Source organism: Elaeis guineensis, chromosome 1 (genome assembly GCF_000442705.2).
Source record: "Elaeis guineensis isolate ETL-2024a chromosome 1, EG11, whole genome shotgun sequence".
NCBI classification, from domain to species: domain Eukaryota; kingdom Viridiplantae; phylum Streptophyta; class Magnoliopsida; order Arecales; family Arecaceae; genus Elaeis; species Elaeis guineensis.
In genome coordinates this window covers 128,486,012-128,507,892 of record NC_025993.2, presented here as the reverse complement: position 1 = coordinate 128,507,892, position 21,881 = coordinate 128,486,012, and the positions used below count along the sequence as shown (strand labels likewise).

The window sequence follows — 21,881 nt, the reverse complement described above, 5'->3', positions numbered from 1 at the left end:
CCGTATCGTCCGATAGGACTTTCAAGAGAGCAAAAAAGAGAGAGAGAGCGCTCGGAGGAGGGGCGGAGAACCTACCGGACGGACGGTGCCTCCGTTGCGAGGCTCCCGGTGGCCGGCGAGCCGACGCCGACGGTCTGAGGGCGGTCGAGCGGGCAGAGCCCCTCCGCGGCTCCAGCCCCTTCTTTTTCGAAACAGACAACGTCTGTTTCGATTTTTTCTTTTTTTTTTTTGTTTTAAACTTATGAAGTCGGCAACTGGGTTGCCGACTTAAGAATTAAAAAAAAAAACAAAAATTGTGAAACCGACAAATCGTTTGTCGACTTCACTTAAAACCATGTTTTTTTAAAAAATTGCGAAACAGGGGCGATGCCCCTGTTTCATGCTTGCGGCGCCGCGTGTGTGGACTACGCCCTCCGACGGCCACGGCGACCAGTCGGAGGCCGTCTGGCGGCCCCGCCGGCTCCTTCCCCTCCCTCTTTTTTTTTTCTTCCTCTTTCTCTCTCTCTCTCTCTTTCTCTCTTTCTCTTTTTTTCTTCCGGTTTGGTACGGTATGAAATCATATCGAGCTATACCGTCGGCCGGCCGAAACGGCCGGCGGTACCAGTTTAGCATACCTTGATTTCAAGTTTCAAGTGGCACAACTTCTTGGAATGCCCTATCAAAGACTAGCATAATTCAAATGATGGCACTACAATATTTCAACTATTTTAAGTGCTAATAGTTTAAGGGTTTGGGCAAGTGCACCAAAGTGTTCTACCATTTTCTTTTCTTCATTTTCATAAGAAATGAAAGTTTGTGTTTAATAGAAGGTATTGTTGACTAATCAGTTCAGTATGCACATAAATACATGCATACCCACATTCATAGTCCAAGCATCCACGTGGATGTGTCACACACATGTATATGGATACATAGATTTAAGACTGTTGATAATCAGAATGGCTTGTATATCTTTCATGTTACAAGAGGCTCTATATATAGAGCCATAAAGGTTTAGATACAATGGACCTATTGATCTCCTAATGATATATTTTCTAAACAAGATTTGATATATTTCCTGTTTAAGATTATACAGATTTCTCGAATCAATTACAATAGGAAACAAAACAATGACAAATATCTCCTACTCTAGATATGAAAATACATAAATTACAATCCTTGATTTGTAGACATAAATCAAGGGATATAGGGATATCAATCAACGCTCCCCCTCAAACTGGTGCATATATATCATATGCATCAAGCTTGTTATATATGTATGTTACCTTCGGACCCCGAAGTGATTTGGTGAAGATATCTACTAGTTGATCATTAGAATTCACAAACCAGGTAGTGATTTCTCGAGAGATGATCTTTTCTCGGATAAAATGGCGGTCAATCTCTATATGTTTAGTACGCTTATGGAAGATTGGATTGGAAGTAATGTGCAAAACTGCTTGATTATCACAAATGAGTTTCATAGAGTCTATCTTGCAAAACTTCAATTCTTGAAGTAGTTGTCTCAACAATATAAGTTCACATGTAGTAAAGGTCATAGCTCGATATTCTGCTTCTGCACTTGGTCTGGCAATCACATTTTGTTTTTTGCTTGTCCATGAGATGAGATTGCCTCCAATAAGAACACAATACCCAGAAGTCGATCTTCTATCACTAGGGGATCCTGCCCAATCTGCATCTGTATATGCAACAATGTCTTTGTAGCCTCTATTTTTATGAATCAATCCTCTTCCAGGAGAATATCTCAAGATCCAAACCACTGCAATCTAATGAATGTCACAAGGAGAGTTAAGAAACTGACTTACAACACTAACAGTGAAGGATATGTCTGGTTTGGTCATGGTGAGATAATTTAATTTTCAGTCTCCGATACCGGCCTGGGTTTGAATTGGGCTCTCCCTAATCTGGTAGAAGTTTCATATTTGGATCCATAGGAGTATCGATTGGTTTACAATCTAGCATCCCAGTCTCTTCCAGAATGTCAAGGGCATACTTCCTTTGAGAGATGGCGATGCTTGTTTTTGATTGGGCTACTTTGATCTTAAGAAAGTACCGCAATTGGCCTAAGTCCTTAGTTTGGAAGTGTTGAAACAAGTGCTGCTTTAGGCCTTTGATACCGTCATGATCATCACCTATAATGATAATATCATCGACATAGACCACAAGGTAGATGCATAGATTAGAGGATGAATGTTTATAAAATATAGAATGATCTGCCTCATTACAGACCATGTCAAATTGCTGTATGACTTAACTAAATCTTCTAAACCATGCTCGGGGAAATTGCTTAAGGCCATATAGCGATTTGTGTAACCTGCAAGCTAGATTCGTCTCCCCCTGAGCAACAAACCCAGGTGGTTGCTCCATATAAACTTCCTCCTCCAAGGCACCATGTAGAAAGGCATTTTTGATGTCCAGCTGATATAGAGGCCAATAGTTCATGGCAACCATTGATAAGAAGAGCTGGACAGACTCCATCTTAGCAATAGGGGAGAATGTGTCTCCATAATTAAGATCAAAGATCTGAGTATAGCCCTTAGCCACAAGACGTGCTTTCAAACAATCCATCTGTCCATCAAGGCCCATTTTAATAGTAAAAAACCCATCGATAACCAACCGTAGATTTTTCAAGGAGGGGAAGGAACAAGAGTCCATGTGTTATTGGATTCCAAGACTGCTATCTCATCAATCATCGCCTGACGCCATCTCGAATGGAAAAGTGCTTCCTAGACAGTTTTAAGAATAGAAACGGAAGACAAGACAGAAACAAAGGCATAATGAGATGAAGATAAACAATGATAGCTCAAAAAATTGTAAATAGGATGAGGATTATGAGTAGAGCATATGTCTTTACGGAGAGCTATAGGTCAGTCAGTGGAATGCTCAAGTAGGCCCGAGACAGGTAGAGACGTTGGAGTAGAAAATAAATCACTTGAATCTTGAGTGGGAATAGTCTCCGAAATCCCAAGTTGTGGTCGACGCTGACAAATGATAAGTGGGCGTGGTGAGGAATGTATCGACTGAGCAGGTGGAGCAAGAGGTTCGGAAGAAATAGAGACTAATAGATCAAGATAGAAAATCGGTAAGAGCTGAGAGATGGATTCAGGCTCCATCGATGAGCTGAAATAAGGTGTGTCCTCAAAGAAGGTGACATCTGCAGATATGTAAAATCGATGTGTGAAAGGAGAATAACACCGATATCCCTTCTGAACCCAAGAGTAACCAAGAAAAATGCATTTAATAGCATGGGTAGACAATTTATCAAGATCTGGAGAAAGATCATGCACAAAACAGGTACAACCAAAAACACGAGGGGGAACATGTAAAGAGGGTCCTTAGGAAGCAAAAGAGAATGAGATACTTGGTTATTTAAAACAGATGATGGCATTCAATTTATCAAGTAACCAGCGGTGAGGACAGCATCACCCTAAAACTTTAAGGGTGCATAGCATGTAACAAAAGAGTACGAGCTGTCTCAATAATATGACGATATTTTTTTTGTGCTATGCCATTTTGTTATGGAGTATGTGGACAGGTGGATTGATGAATCATATCATGAGATGCCATGAAAGAATTGAAGGGAGCAAAAAAATACTCTTTTGCATTATCACTACGCAAAATGCAAATAGGGTGTCCAAACTGAGTTTGAATTTCATTGTAAAAGTTTTGAAAAATAGTAAACAACTCTGAACGATCTTTCATTAAGGATATCCAAGTACATTTTGAAAAATCATCAATGAAAGTAACAAAGTACCTATATCCTAAGATAGAACTGATACGACTAGGATCCTAAACTTCAAAATGAACGATGTCAAAAGGAGACTTTGCTTGATTATTTATCTTGCTTGAAGGATGCCTGAACATGTTTTTCAAGTTGACATGACTCACACTCTAAAGACTGCAAATGAGAGAGATGAGGGATCATCTTTCTTAGTTTATTTAGACTCAGATGACCTAGACGACGGTGAAGGAGACTAGGAGACTCTGTGACAGCACATATGGTAGAGGATGGAGGCTGGAGATAATAAAGTCCTTGTGATTTAGATCCTACGCCAATCGTCTGTTCCGTATAAGAAAAGAATCAACAGTAAAGGTTATAGAGCAGTCAAGAGTGCGAGTAAGTTGACTAATAGAAATTAAATTAGAGGGGCAACTTGGTATAAAAAAAAAGAATTTAAGGATAAAGAAGGGAGAGGTGTAGCTTGACCAATGCCAGTGGCTTTAGCTTTAGAGCCATTGGCGAGGATGATGTAATGTGGTGTTTTGGGAGCTGATAATTTTGAGAAAAAGAAAGGATTGTCGGCTATATGATCAGAAGCATCAGAATCCAAAATTTAGGATCCACCAGACGAAGAATAAGAGAGGCAAACCGTAGAATTATCAGTATGGGTAATAGTAGCTGAAGATGAAGCTTGTTGGGTTGCTTTAAACTAAAGATACTCCTTGTATTCACTGTCTGATAAAACATTCTTGTTGTCACTCTTAATATCTGGTGCCTGAGATTGTATCACATTAGCTGATTTCTCTGAAAAATCATGCAAAGAATAGCACCGGTCTCGAGTATGGCCCAAGCAATTACAAAAGAAATATTGATGGTGATTACCAGATCCACGGCCCCCTCTACTACCACCACGACCATGGCCTCGACCTCCACGGTCAGCCGTGTTAGAGACAAAGGCTGAAGAGAAAGCAAAGAAAATAAGGCCTTCTTCAAATCTAATGCGAAAGCCATGAGAGAATGATTTTATTAAACAGATCTGACGATGAGATGATGACCAAAAACAGGGACAGAACGGCGAAAACTAAAACAGAGGCAGGAATGTAAGGAGGGGACAAAGACAGTGTTACCGAGGCTTGCTGGAAAGATACATGGTATGGAGATTCGACTGATTAGAAGCTTTCAATGGAGGACAGTGGGTCCACCAGATTTTGACAAAGGCTCTGATACCAACTTAAGACTGTTGATAATTAGAATTGCTTGTATATCTTTCATTTTACAAGAGCCTCTATATATAGAGAATAAAGATCTAGGTACAATGAATCTATTGATCTCCTAATGATATATTTCCTAAACAGGATTTGATATATTTTCTGTTTAGGATTATACAGATTTTTCGAATCAATTACAGTAGGAAACAAAACAATGACAAATATCTCCTACCCTAGATATGGAAATACATAAATTACAATCCCTGATTTGTAGACACAAATCAAGAGATATAGGGATATCAATCAACACATAGATACATGCATAAGTTGAATAGAAATTTCTTTCTATTGAGGTTTTTGGATTTTTCAAGTTTTTGATGCTTTGGGGCATGTGGATAATACACAAAATGCGTCTCTTAGTGAAATTGGCATTATACGTGATAATAAATCCTAGTTTTGAATTAATGTTTTATGATTCTTCCTTTCTAAATTTCAAATGTATTGCCTATATGGAAATAAGATTAATTGGTCCGGAACCAATTTGAAGGAAAGAAATGCTGTATTCTTGCAATTAGCAAGCAACATTGTAGAAGGAAATATTTCAGAAAGGAATAAGAAAGGACAAATAAGAAACTGAGTTTTAGTAGTTTATGAATCTCCAAATAAAATTTGTCCTAACAATGTTTCATGCAAATTATCATCTCAAGCAGCCTATTTAGAGTTTTAGTACTTTTAACTCTTTCAAAAGATTTAAAACTTTATTCAAATATGATAGTACCTAACTACCTGCACACATCCTTGAATTTTCCTTTTATAGGAAAACTATTAGAACCTCTCGTTGTATTATATGAACTCCAGATGTCTTTGTTAAGACCTGACCTTGTACTTTGGCTTTACAATGAACAAACTAGATATTACACTAAGTCTTACCTAGTCACTTGGCAGCTATCTATTGTCAAGCTCTGCAAAGATGTTTGACCCAATGACATCCCAAAAATTTCCCAAGTTGGCACTTCCATAAAATCATCAATGTAAGTGCTATTCAGCATGGTAAATATATCCAATGCTTCTGCCTTACTGACATGCAGTGGAAGCACAATATCAGCTTCATGCTAGTACTTAGCATCTAGTCTGTTGCAAACACAAACAGGGAAAGGCAAAGCCCATCACATTATGCACTATTCTAGTGCTAGCTTGGCATGCCAATGACACACAATGCTCCAACCTTTGCGTACAAAAGTAAATTCTTATATGTTTATGATAGATGGTGGGCTAGGTAAATAGTACGTATGGTATTTTATTAAAGTAAGAAAAAGACTGACAATTTGTTATAAGAAATTGAATCTTCCAGTCAATCTAGCCAATACTTGGAATATATGAGAGTTGAAGCATCAAATTTTCCCCAAGTGGTCTAATTTAACAAAACATTCCAAAATCTTTTGCCAATTTAGCACTTTGGAGCAACAGAATCACTATACTTCAGTTTTTGGAATGCTACAAAGTGTTGCTCCTGTTCCAATGGTCAAGTTTTTAAGAGTGTTGGCAATCCAAAATTTGTAAAAAGTGATGGTTAATATAGGGTATAACCCATACAACAACGGATGCTCCATTATTACAGTAAGCATCAAAATGAAAGATGCACTCTGGAAACATTTTGCGCAAAAGATCAATTTACTTGTTTTATTCAAAACTTAATTCTTACATCTTATAAAGCACACAACTGAAACCCACTATTTGTTTAAAAAGAATAAACTCATCATATCAAGTTGTGTTCTTCTGGTGTGGCCTTGAGATTTAAAGGCTACGGAATATAGTTCTAAGACAAATTCTCATTCAAATCTAATTTGACCTGAATACAACTTTGACCACTTCCACTCATCTGTAAGATTAATCAACTTCAGAACTGACACTAAACTGTTTTCGAGAGGAAACCACCAGTTGAATTTATCCAGATCTGGTTTATGAGTGAAACTGGTGTCTCATCACGGCTGAAGAAGTATAGCTTAAGAATAGAGGAAAAGGGGAAGTATTGTAAAAGGAAAAGAGAATAATATAGATAGAATACAAGGAAGAAAGAGGAGAAGGAAATGACCTAAATGTGCATTTTATTCTCATATGAACTCTGTACAATTGTCCTAAGACCTTCATAAAGTTGGATTGGACAAACATCCTCTGATGAGGCCCCTTAATTGATCATATGAGGCCCTCTTAGCATGCCATGCACCCCATCCCATGAAATCTTAGTGTACCAGCCTCTTTTCTGTAAGAAACCCCCTTAACAGAGCTTTTGCCGGTGCGCCAAATCACAAAATGGGAAAAAAGGGCGGGGGGGTGTTGTTGGGCCTTTTGCTCTAACTCTCTGATATATTCATACACAACATATATTCAAATATTACAGGTCTAAGAATTACCTCATTTTTCCATATAATACACATGTCAGACGAAGGTAAAATATTGTACAAAACATTATTTTGCAAATACAGAGTCCATGGCCAACTAATACACACATAAGAAGCATGTCATTTTGCCATCCAATACACATTACCATCCAAAATAATACAAATTGGTATCCAACCACCCAAGATCTTGTGTCAATTAGGAAGATCTCCAAGGAAGAGTGACCTATGGTCTGTAGTGCTCTTGTCACCTCCATTATGGGTGATCTTGCCACCTCTACTACACTGACAACCAATAGGGTACCTTCTCAAGGCGTTATTCATTCCAATCTGACCTTGGGTACCTCTTGGAGGCCCTTGGCATGAGGATTAGCCTAGTGTTGATACTTGATAGTCCCATCCTCATTGGACAAGTGCAATGCTGATGAGAGTGGAGGCCATTGGTGGTGAGGCAAAGGCCAACAAACTCGGGCAGCTTTTGAACCTTGGATTTTGACAAAATGAGGAGAAGGGTGAGAGAAAAGAGGGGATGCTGAAGGGGTGGTGGAATGATATATTCTAGATGGCAGATGAAGTTCTCGGTGTTGTTGAGCGGAGCTAGGCCAATGCATCATAGAAGCAAGATGGCTACACCTGAATGGTGGAAAGGGAGAAAACTTGCAAACTTGTCTCCTGCTAGTTTCTTTGCTTCTCATGTGAACACATATCTATTCTTGCTTTTAGATTTGCATTTCAATGTGTGTGTCAACATATAGAGAGGTCTCCACATGATTAATTAATGGGTGCTTGCTAGATATCTTTTGTCTATACCACCTCTTATGAAAAGAGGCTTGTCTGGTCAGAAATCCTACTGTAAGGACTATCTAGAGAGGAATTAGTCCCAAGCCAAATAGCTGACTAGAACTAGGAAGCTAAATGGCTGGTTGACTACTGACATGTAACCTAAATTGAGTTGAATTAGAACTCCAAACTAGGAAACTAGTCAACCATCTGTTACACACACAAAACTAGTTATTTTGGTGTTAATTACATCTAAAAAATGGCTCCTAATTTACTGGTAAAGTTTGAAATGAAACCTAACTGAATGAGGACTTGAAGTAGACTTGAGGCCTAGAAAAATATTGCCGGTCAAGTCCTTGGGATTAGCATGTTTTCAAGAAAATATTAGGATTACTAATAACTCTTCTAGAGAAACCATAAGTCCACCTTCTTCCTACCACTTAGACACAGAAAAGCAAGCTAAATCCCTCATGACTAGTGTTACCTAGACAGTTGGCATAGATGCCAAGTGTCCTTAAATGTTGGAAATCGCGGCCTTCGAAAACCTAGGCATTGGGACACAGCACATACATATATGTGTTTGTATGTGTCTTTAGATTATAGTCTGCCATACCATCCCATACCCCCCAAGTACGTGGCATACCACACTGTATCAGTGCCAAACTGGTATGCTGTCTTGTATGGTACTAATTTTCGGTATGCTGTCTCATACTGTATCAAACTGCATGCCAACACTATAATAGGATGATACCAGTATAGGGTCTGATGCCAGGATGGCGACCCTTGTTTTAGATGCTTATTCAAGAGAGAGAAACATAGAACTATATGTGCTATTTAACAAATAAATTAATGGAATAGCCATGAGTCTATAAGTTGTTAAATTTGTTTGCTAGGTTCAATTATGCTATGTTAAGATAGTTAAAAATTGATTCTAACCATGCATATTTATATTTAAAATAAGGACATTTTGTTTAAGGAGTTCATATAACATTGATAACCTTATATTAACAAGATAATGATGCTTTGCTTAAGTGTCCATATAATCTTGATAATTTTACATTGAAAATATGAGGGCACTTGACATTTTGCTTAAAGTGTCATATAACTTTGACAAAGTTATATTAAGAATATAATTATACTTTGCTTAAAGTGTTCATATAATCTTGATAATTTTATATTAAAAATATTAGCACACTGCTTAAAGTGTCCTAAAAAATATGGGGAAATTTTAATTCTTTCTCCTTTTTTTTTTTTTTTCTTTTTGAAGTGAGGAAGCTAAGTGGCCTTGTTGTTTTTGGGTTACCCTTGCCAGAGATTGGCTGTAACCTGTCCATAGTATGCATGAACTAATGGGTAAATAACCAGGTCATTCTTATGCATGCAGTAGCTTCAACATCTAAGACATACTTGGGCAGATGACATGGGAATATGTAATCTTGTCTTCTAAAGTAAAATTAGGGTAATCGATGACAATGTTTATGTTATTAATGCTAACATTAGCAATTCTGCATACATAAACTAAATTCTGGCTATTATGCTAAATAATGAACTCTTCTACTCATTCCAAATGCTTATGATGTTTCCCTAAACTCATTGCTGGATTACCAAGAAAGCAAAAAATATTTTTGATTTATATTATTTTAGCTCAGAAGATTGGCTTAAACAGTGCCAAAAATAGATAATACAGGGACAAATGTGAGGTTTTCCACTTTTCTTTCTTTTATTTCTTTTATTTCTTAATTAGGAATCAGCACCTTACCAAGTTCTAGCTGATCAGCTGGTTGTTTTTTGTTGAATGGTGCTCTACCTTTGACTGCAATTGAAAGAATTGTGCAAATAAAGGGGCAGAGATTGTTGTAACTTCTAAAGAGAATTCATCCATGTTTTGAAAAGGCTAATAAAGCTCCAAATTATGTTGTCATCTCATTAAAGGTTCTTGATACTGCTTGTTAGTTTATTTGAGTCAAAAGTAGACTACCTTGACTTTCAAAAAAGATAACCATTTAGACTACAATGATTTGGTTCCCTTTGGAGTGTAGAAAAACTAGCACTAAAATCACTCAAAAGCTTGGTTTAAATGATTTCAGAGTTCTGTACTTCAACAGTTCAACCTATAACCATCCTTTTTCTCCTCCTCATAACTCTACATGTCCTTCACTTTCAAAATGTGGACTATGCTGCCTCTTAAAACTTTTTAAGAAAATTAGAAAAAGAGATCTTCTGTATGCAGGATTCCTATGCTGTTAGTATTCGACTCCTATGTCAAGGATTCTTAGGTGGCAGCAGATCCATATGTGAAGGGGTGTCAGCAAACTGTCCTCAGATTGGTTGGCCACCCTTGTGATGAGGTCTTTGATGGCTATCAAGAACCTGGCCTAGGCGGATTAAAGTATTGCTGGAGAGGTTTTGTTTGCCCACCTTCTTGTCCTCCTTCACACTAAGAGATCTTTGTGTGGCTTTGTTGCTGCCATCTCATTTAAAAAGTTCCTCTCATATACTTTGAAACTTTCTTATCCTAATGCATTATGCATGAAAGTGTATGTACTGAAAAGCCTACATGAAGATGGCTTATCAGATAAACATGGCCACCCAGCTATTATATGGCAAGTAATGTAGGATGAACATCATTGTATGTACTTTTTTGCTAGTCTTTCCCAGGTGAAAAATTTAGGATGTATTGAATAAACTGGAGTCTTCACAATGTTAATGGATTCAAGCAAAATTTCTTACATAAATATTTTCGACAATATGATCGTAATGCTCATTATTATAATGACTATGCAAACACTTGAAGATGCTCGTGTGCAACCATTTTATGCTTCAACTGTGTCTGGAAAGTCTCCCCAAACTCGGTCTATGTTGTGCTTAATGTGTAATACTCTGTACATAGGTGGTCATAAGCCCAAATAAAGGAGGAGAGTTTCGGTAGGTCAACAGCCAGTCCAAAACTATAATCACAACCTATAAACATGAATCCTAAAGAGAATAGAGCAAGTCAGATGATTTGTAGAAATGCAATTAGAAAATTATGTGATTGTAAGATACTTGCCCAGTTGAAAAAGGAAAATTTTGTAGGATAATCATACAACCAGCCATACTTTATGGTACGGAATGCTGGATAGATAGAAAACATGTACAAAATGAGTGTGGCCAAAATGAGAATGTTGATATGGATATATAGTAATGCAGAAATAAAGATGGAATAGGAGATGAAGTCATTTTGTAAAAGTTTGAGGAGACACCAATTGAGGACAAATTGAGAGATGGGTGACTTGGATGATTTGGACATTTAGAATGTAGGCAGAGAGATGCACTAATACAAAGGAAAGATTTGATACATGTAGAAGGAACAAAAATGGATAATGATGGACCGAAAATCACATGGTATTTAGTAAGAAAGGATTTGATATCTTAATATCTTTTAAAAAGTATGGCTCTAAACTGAGCAGGATGGAGGAAATAGATTCATTTAGCTGACTCTAACTAGTTTCGGATTAAGGCTTAGTTGAATTGAGTCAAAAGTTGTGGATATCCGCTGATGAAGCATCACAACAACAGTTTTCTCTATCATCAATTCTTGATGCATGTTACTATAATTTTTCTAGTGTCTTCCTTTGTTGGGTTGCACTCATGTCATGTTATAGGAGCCATATGAAGCACAGCACAATGCCCTAGTAGTAACAAACCCTGAAGGCCGGAACACTTTTCCTCGAGTGTTCTTGAGGTGCTTCTCATGCTCTTTACTAATGTTCTTTCTCACTCTACCAATGAATTCTTTCAGCACAAACTACTGTATGATAGTATAATGTCCATGTACCATTGACTTGAAATTTGTAAGGTTGTTAATTTCTCTCATTGAAGCATCATGCACACAACATTCTATTTTCAATCAACTTTAGACATGCAATGGAAGAAAAATCTGTTTCTTTCCTTTTTTATTCATATTTTAGACGGCTTCAGTACGAGTCTCATGCAACATTGGGGGAAGGTCTAGAAATTGTTGGGTTTCGGTCATGTAGTGGAATATGAATTTTAAAAATCTTTTACATGTAAATCGAAAGCTTTAACAATTAAAACTATCAAATCGAAATCCAAACTCTAGAATCATCTTGTAGATGTTGAACAAAACAAAATCCAAGCATGCAAAGAGATAGAAACTTATACTTTCTCAAATGAGCAGTTGATCTCTAGGAGACTCCAAAGTAGAAGTCCTTCAATGGTGATCCACACAGAAGATGGTCCAGGTCCTTCCTAACCGGTGCACCGCCGTAGCCTTTTCTTCATAAGAACACTGCCGGCTTTGTATTCGAAGAATGATCGCACCAATGCTCTATTGCCTTCGATTTCTCCACTAGGATCATGCCAAGAGAATTCTCTCCAGAAGTCTCACAACCTAGGATTTGATTTTGTGCTCCAACATATGAAAAAAATCAAATCCTAGGACAAGCACACCTCATTTGCTATTTTTCTCACCTCTCTTCTTTCTATTTTTTCACTCAATTTCTTTCTTGTCTTTTCTTCTGATTTTTTTTTAGATTTTTTCTTCTCTTATCACATGCCAAGGTCTCTGATTTTTCACCAAAATCCAGCACTTATCCCATAAGAGGCACCCCATTTAAATAGATGAAGAAGGGATGGCAAGGAGACCCAAGGGGCGCCAACTCTTGGTGCTCCACCTCCTCATGCGGAGAAATTAATTCTTTGATGAATTAAGTGGCGTAGAAGAGGCTTCATACAGAAGGACTCTTCCTCTTCTGCACCTCATAATTTCTTTATTTATTTCTGACGTGTGATAATTAAGGAAACAGTGGAAACCGATGAGATTGTTAAAAGACTTAAAGGACTCTTCCTCTTCTTAACGCAAAAAGAGGGTGGTGGCATTTATTTTTTGACGTGAAACTAGAGTGGCATGGAGGAGTCCTTCCACACTTGAAACTCTTCCAAGTTGGGTAGGAGTTCAATTAAAATAGACCTAATCCAATCAGATCAAAGGCAATAGATTCAGTTTAGCTCAAACACTTTGAACTTAATTTAATTAGGAACTTGGGTTAACACAATGTGCTAGCAAATCAAATTAACCCTTAGAATTTACATTAAATCCTAATTAAATCAGATCAAGATCAAATCTCAAAGTGTGTGATCCATTGAATTTTAAATCTAGCCAGCAGTGGACACAGACTCATGACCTAATCCTAATCCGAATAGATTAGGTCAGCTCAAGAGTCTCAATTAACTAGGACTCTTCTTAATTAATTCTCGAATTAAATTTTTTTAATTCTAACGAGTCCATAAGTCAAGATTGACGTCTAGTAACATGTCATGACTATCTGGAAGAGATTGAATTTGATAAAAATTATCAAAATATCCTTCAGTGATAAGTTACTGTGTAATTCAATCCTTCAGTCAAATAACATCTTAGATGAGCTGTGGGCATGGAATCATGTCAAGTCCAATTGCTTATCTAAATGTATATCGTTCAGAAGGTGATGATTCAGTTGATGATATATTAGAAATTCTTTTCTAATTATCATCCTACTTTGGTCAAAAACTTTCAGAATCATCAATCTATGAAATCACATAGGATGTTTACTCCCCTTATTAAGAGTGACTGATCTCTTATTGATCATTTACAACTTTCATGCACACTTCACCACATCTAGAACACTCCATACAAGGATCAGAGAACCAAAGTAGAAAGTGAACCAAAATATGGATTCACGTACACAAGGTACCATAGTGATCTCAGGTCAAAGGATCACTTGCACAACTCCTACTAGAGAATAATCAGCTGACATGTAAATAAGACTCCATCAGATGTTCTCTCATAGGTCTACTCAGTGGACTCATTTTGTAATGAGCACCCACATTCTTGTATTAGTGTCGCCACACAAGTGGTTGTGAGATCAACCACCCTTATTCCTGAGCATACATAGGATGTGCCAGTCTTATCGGTATCATTGATCTCCGACTCAATAAACCAATGACTGAGAATATTTTAGGTCAGGACTATCAAGGATTTAGATCTCACTGGTGTGATCTCATCATAGTCCTAAAATCATTGTCCAGACCTATGTGTTCATTATAATCTTAAAAACAATAAAAGATGCAGCATATAATGAATCGAAAAGTCTATTTTATTAAATAACAATGTCAAATACATGAGTTTGGAAGACAAATTATAAAAAAACATCCCATCGCATCCCACATGCGATTGACTTGTAGGACATTATTCTTTCAATCTCCCACTTACATTAAAGCTAATCGTCCCTATACTTGATGCCTATACAATCAAGGTAGCGATCAAACTACTGCAATGACAAGGTCTTAGTGAATGGATCCGCTATATTGTTCTTGATGTCAACTCGCTCCACGATCACATCGCGTCTTTCAACTATCTCCCGAATGAGGTGGAACTGTTTTAGGATGTACTTAGATTTATGATGAGATCTCAGTTTCTTGGCTTGAGCAATTGCCCCAATATTGTCATAATAAAGGAGCACTTGTTCGATTTTCGGAACCACACCCAATTTTGAGATGAACTTCTTCATCCAGACAGCCTCCTTAGTAGTCTCACTAGCAGCAATGTACTTAGCCTCAGTGACTGAGTCAGCAGCAGTTTGCTGTTTGGAACTCTTCTAACTTACTGCTCCATCATACAAGATGAATACATACCAAGATATGGATTTGCTATCATCCGAATCAGATTGAAAACTAGAATCAGTATAACCTTTCAGTTTTAAATCAGATCTTTCATATATAAGAAAAATATCTTTAGTCCTTCTTAAGTACTTGAATATATTTTTTACAGCTTTTCAATGATCCTTCCTGGGATCAGTCTGAAATCTGCTTACAATGGACAAGGCATAAGCCACATCAAGTCTGATACACAGTATAGCATACATTATTGATTCTACAGCCGAAGCATAAGGAATAGAACTCATTCTATTTCTCTCTTTAGGTGTCCTAGGAGACATCTTAGAGAGTTGTATGCCATGATCCATGGGCAAGTAACCTCTTTTACTTTCCTCCATGTTGAACCTCTTCAACACAAGGTCTATGTACCTAAATTGAGACAAGCCAAACATCTTTTTCGATCTTTCCCTATAGATCTTTATACCAAGTATATAGGACGTTTCACCGAAGTCTTTCATGAAAAATTTTTGTGATAGCCATGTCTTGACCGATTGCAACATAGGGATGTCATTCTCAATGAGCAGTATGTCATCCATATACAAGATCAAGAAGATAATAGTACTCCCACTAGTCTTCTTATATACACAAGGTTCATCCATATTTTTGATAAAGCCAAATGATTTGACTGTTTCATCAAAACGGATGTTCCAGCTCCTCGATGCTTGTTTTAATCGATAAATAGATTTATTTAGCTTGTATACTTGATTTGCTCTCCCATTAGAGACAAATCCCTCTGGTTGAGTTATATAGACTTTCTCCTCAAGATTTTCATTGAGGAAGGCAGTCTTGACATCCATTTGTCAGATGTCATAGTCATGGTATGTAGCAATAGCAAGCATAATCCGAATAGACTTGAACATGACTATAGGCGAAAAAGTTTTTTCATAATCAACATCTTGTTTTTGTCTGAAATTTTTTACCACCATCCTAGTTTTATAGGTCTCTACCTGGCCATTTGCTCCAATCTTTCTTTTGAAGATCCATTTGCAGCCTATTGGGGTCACACCCTCAGGCGCATCAACCAAAGTTCAAACTTGATTGGTATACATGGAGTCCATTTTGGATTTTATGGATTTAAGCCATTTGTCAGAGTCATCACTCATGACAGCTTTCGAATAGGTCGTAGGATCATTATTCTCAATGATGTGAGATGTGTTGTCATTTTCAATGACAAATCCATACCTAAGTGGTACATTACGCACTTTACTTGATCTTCGGAGAGGTTTGTGTGGTGGTTGTGCCTCAATAATGGGCACATCTGGTTGAGAGTCAGCTTGTGAATTCTGGATAGATTGTAGGTCTTGAACTTTCTAAGTTCAACTGACCTCCCACTGCCTCCTTCTTGGATGAACTCTCTCCAAGAAAACGGCATGCCTACTAACAAACATCTTTTATTGAGCAGGGTGGTAGAAGTAGTATCCTATACTCTTTTTGGGATAACCTACAAACCTGTATTTTTTTTAATTTAGCACTAAGCTTATGTCCATCAATATTTTTGACATAAATAGGGCAACCTCAAATCTTAAGGTGTTTGAGACTGGGCCTCTTCCTTTTTCATACTTATATGGAGCGCTAGAGACAGATTTTGTTGGTACTTTGTTTAAAATATATACCGCAGCCTCGAGAGCAAATTTTCAAAAGAAAATCAAAAGATTCGTGAAACACATCATGGACCGCACCATATCTAATAAGGTGCGATTCTTCCTTTCCGCAATACCATTTAATTGTGGAGTGTAAGGAGGTGTCTATTGAGAGAGAATACCATTTTATTTTAAATGATCGAGAAACTCACTAGTTAAGTATTTTTTTTGATTAGATCGAAGAGTTTTAATACTTTTATCAGTTTGTTTCTCAACCATTCTTTGATACTCTTTAAATTTATCAAAGGCTTCGGATTTGTATTTCATTAAATACATATATCCAAATATAGACATATCATCAGTAAATGTGATGAAGTAGGAGTATCCACCTCTGGCTTGAGTCGACAATAGACCATAAATATCAGTATGTACAAGGTACAAAATATCACTCGTCCTTTCTTCATGTCCAGTAAATGGAGTCTTGGTCATTTTACTCATGAGACAAGATTCACGAGTTCCATATGATTCAAAATCATAAAGATCAAAGAATTTATCTTTGTATCATTTGTTAATTCTTGACTCATTTATATGACCAAGTCGGCAGTATCAGAGGTATGAGACATTCACATCCTCTCTTCCTTTTCTTCATATTATCAACATAAAGTATATTATCACTAAGTTATAGAAATAAAAGACTATTATCAATAAAAGTATTTTTATAAAATTTATTAGAAAAATAGATAGAACAATCATTGTTCTTAGCTTTTATTTCAAAACTTTGTTCTAATAACAAGGGTATAGAAATAATATTTCTAACAATTTTTAGAATATAATAACAGGTCTTCAGTTTCAAAACTTTGTCCGAAGACAACTTCAATATTTTGGTTTCCACGACTTTGGCTAGATGGACTCTCCACTAGTGCCAAACAGCACGAAGTCACCTTTACTCAGACTCCTTATTTTCTGCAGATCCTGTAACGATTTGCAAAGATGTGAGCCACAGGTGGTATCCAATACCCAAGAATCTGAAATTGAAGTACTTAATGATAAGTTTGTTTGCATTATATACAAACCTTTAGCAACATTTGCTTCTTTATATTTCACAGTTGCAAGGTATTCTTTGCAATTCCTCTTCCAGTGTCCGTCTTTGCTGCAGTGATAGCAAGTACTTTTGGCGGAGATCTTTTTCACCTTCTTCTTGGATATGCTAGCCTTAAGGTTCAATTTTTTCTTAAAACCCTTTTTGCCTTTCTTCTTATTGATCTTATCTACAAGAAGAACTGGAATCTTTTCACCTTTGAAATGGTTCTCTGCTGTTTTAAGCATATTCAGCAGTTCAAGTAGGCTAATATTTAGTTTGTTCATGTGGTAGTTAATGACAAACTGAGAGAAAGAATCGAAGAGTGACTGCAGGATCAAATGCTGACTAAGCTCACCATGCATAGCAAAATCCAGTTGTCCCAAACGAATGATCAAATCAATCATCTTAAGAACATGAGTTTGCACAGATGTATCTTCATCATTCGGGCACGGAACAACTGCTTAGATATCTCATATCTAGCAGTTTGGCTTTGTTCTCCATATAACTCCTTTAGATTAAGGAGTATAGAAGGAACATCCATGTTCTCATACTGCCTTTGAAGCTCATTGTTCATTGAGGCAAGCATGATACACTTGACAATCACACTGTCATCCTTCCATATTTTATATGTGGCTCTTTCTTCTTTGGATGCATCTTCTCCGATCGTATCGGGTGCAGATGAATCCAGTATATAGGAGATTTTCTCCTGAGTGAGAACTATTCTCAAGTTTCTCAATTAGTCCATATAGTTTGGTCCGATCAATTTATTTGCATCTAGTATGCCTCGAAGTAATAGTGAGGATGTCATTTATGCAGTTAATCTATAATAACAAGAACACAGTATAAGCGAACAACTCATGATGACATGCACAACTAGATTAGGATTTTTGTCTAATTGTGTCTTCTACTATTTTAACGAATTTCATAGCCCTCAAGTGTGAAAAACGAGAAACATCATTCTGTTTCTAAGTAGGATTGAGATCCCTATTCCTCACAAACATCTTGTGGATAGCACAACAAGCATTCATGAGTTCAAGAGTAAGTAACTCTTTACTAATTGTACTTCATACAATTTTCAATATTTTTCTTTTATCTCTAGATCACTCATAGTCTTGTGGATAGCACAACAAACTATAGTGTTCTAGTTAACACTTCATTCCCATATGGTCATACTTCAACAATGTAGTCTTTGTAAATAGCACAACAAGGCAATACTATTCCAATATGCCATAAGCATTAGTATGCACTTAGTCAACATCATATCAATTTCTATAATAAACCTTGTGGATAGCGCAATAAGCTTACGAAGATCTTGACATACTCTATTGATTAAGTATGAAGGAAGGCCTTTGTAGTGTCTACATCATTAATCAATCTAAGTCCAAAACTCAATAAGACCAAATTGGCCAGGTCAGTAGGTGGGAGGCTTTTCGTAGCTTTTCTTAGACACCAACAAAGTTGGTCAGGCCAGCATACGAACATAAATAGAAAACTACCTTTAACGTTTATCTAGACACAAATTGATCAAATAAATTTGATATTTGATTTGTAAGTGAATCCCAACACTATTATTTAATTTGATTTTTATAGAGGGTCTTGGACTGGTCTCGGCACATCCTAACTACTACATAATATGTAATAAACAAATCATGCAATTCAACATGCTTTTTCAAGTTATAATATCATTTATATTGTCATGCCAAAAATGATTACAATAATCACAAAAGAGTGTTCAAATGACTTAACATATATTAAGTTCAGTCAATATAAAACAAACTCTAATCGAATTAGGCATGCAATACATCCTTAATTAAAAACGATTTAAGCACCAAACAACCATGAACCATTAAATTTTATATTATCACAAATTCAAAATTTAATAACTGAAATTTAAATCCATGGTTCAAATAAAAGTCAAAAATAATTTTTGATTTTAAGACCGATGCTAGAAATCGATGCAATATTTTGGCAAAATATGAATTAGATCAAATCTATATTACAACTTTTGCACTTGTTTGATCAAGTCTAACAAATCTGGCTCTGATATCATTGTTGGGTTCCGGTCATGCAGCAGAATATGAATTTTAAAAATTTTTTATATGCAAATCGAAAGCTTTAACAATTAAAATTGTCGAACCGAAATTCAAACCTTAAAATCACCTTGTAGATGTCGAACAAAATAAAATCCAAGTATACAAAGAGATAGAAACTTATACTTCCTCAAATGAGCAGTATGGTAAGAAAGTGATCTCCATGAGTCTTTAAAGTAGAAGTCCTTCAATGGTGATCCACATAGAAGATGGTCAAGGTCCTTTCCAACCGATGCACCGCTGCAGTCTTTTCTTCACAAGAACACTGCCGGCTTCGTACTCGAAGAACGATCGCATCAATGCTCTATTGCCTTCGATTTCTCCACTAGGATCATGTCAAGAGAATTCTCTCCAGAAGTCTCACAACCTAGAATTTGATTTTGTGCTCCAACACATGAAAAATCAAATCCTAGGACAAGCACACCTCACTTGCTATTTTTCTCACCTCCCTTCTTTTTATTTTTTCACTCAATTTTTTTTCTTGTCTTTTTTTTGATGTTTTTCAGATTTTTTTCTCTTGTCACACGCCAAGGTCTCTGATTTTTCACCAAAATCCAGCACTTATCCTATAAGAGGCACCCCATTTAAATAGGTGAAGAAGGGACGGCAAGGAGACCTAAGGGGCGCCAACTCTTGGCGCTCCACTCTCACGCGAAGAAATTAATTCTTCAATGAATTAAGTGGTGCAGAAGAGGCTTCACACAGAAGGACTCTTCCTCTTCTGCGCCCCATAATTTCTTATTTATTTTTGGCATGTGATAATTAAGGAAACAGTGGAAACCGATGAGATTGTTAAGAGACTTAAGGAAGAAGGACTCTTCCTCTTCTTAACGCAAAAAGAGGGTGGCGGCATTTATTTTTTGGCGTGAAACCAGAGTGGCGTGGAGGAGTCCTTCCACACTTGAAACTCTTTCAAGTTGGGTAAGAGTCCAATTAAAATAGACCTAATCTCAGGTCAAAGGCAACAGGTTCAGTTTAGCTCAAACATTTGGAACTTAACCTAATTTGGAACTTGGTTAACACAATGTGTTAGCAAACTAAATTAACCTCTAGGATTTACATTAAATCCTAATTAAATCAGACCAAGACCAAATTCCAAAGTGTGTGATCTATTGGGTTTTAAATCTAGCCAGCAGTGGACACAGACTTATGACCTAACCTTAATCTGAAAAAATTAAGTCAGCTCAAGAGTCCCAATTAACTAGGATTCTTCCTAATTAATTCTCGAATTAAATTTTTTTAATTCTAACGAGTCCACAAGTCAAGATTAATGTCTAGCAATGTGTCATGACCATCTGAAAGAGATGAAATTTGGTAGAAATCATCAAAATATCTTTCAGTGTTAAGTTACGGTGCAATTCAATCCTTCAGTTAAACAACATCTCAGATGAGCTGTGGGCATAGAATCATGTCAAGCTCAATTGGTTATCTAAATATATCTCGATCAGAAGGTGATGATTCAGTTGATGATACATTAGAAACTCTTATTTAATTATCATCCTGCTTTGGCTAAAGACTTCCAGAATCATCAACTTATGAAATCACATAAGATGTTCGCTCCCCTTATTAGGAGTGATTTATCCCTTATTGGCCACTCACAATCTCCATGCATACTTCACCACAGCCAGAACACCCCACACAAGGATCAGAGAACCAAGTTAGGAAGTGAATCAAAACATGGATTCACGTACACAAGGTACCATGGTGATCTCAGATCAAAGGATCACTTGCACAACTCCCATTAGAGAACATTTAGCTGACATGTAAATAAGACTCCATCACATGTTCTCTCGTAGATCTATTCAGTAAATTCATTGTCTAATGAGCACCCACATCTTTGTATTAGTATCGCCACACAAGTGGTTGTGAGATCAACCACCCTCATTATGGAGCATACATAGGATATGTCAGTCTTACTGGTATTATTGATCTCCGACTCAATGAACCAATGATTGAGAATATTTTAGGTCAGGGCTATCAAGCATTTAGATCTCACTGGCGTGATCTCATCACGGCCTTAAATCATTGTCCAGATTTATGGGGATCATTATAATCTTAAAAATAATAATAAGATGCAGCATATAATGAATCGAAAAGTCTATTTTATTAAATAACAATATCAAATATATGAGTTTGGAAGACAAATTATAGAAAAACACCCCATTGCATTCCATATGCGATTGGCTTGTAGGATATTATTTTTTCAGAAATACTCGAAGGGAACCAACACCACCCATCCTAGTTGTGAAAATCCCTTTAATTGATAACTTGGGGCCTGTTTGGGAAATATAGCATGATTGGGCTGAATTTTCCGCTGGATTCGTAGATTGGCTCT

At 36.8% G+C, this 21,881-nt stretch overlaps 1 protein-coding gene across 5 annotated transcripts in view; it reads left to right on the top strand.

The window, feature by feature from the left end:
- Positions 1-21,881, top strand: part of LOC105061299 (WRKY transcription factor SUSIBA2) — a 64,539-nt gene that overhangs the window by 12,035 nt on the left and 30,623 nt on the right. The window lies entirely within an intron of this gene.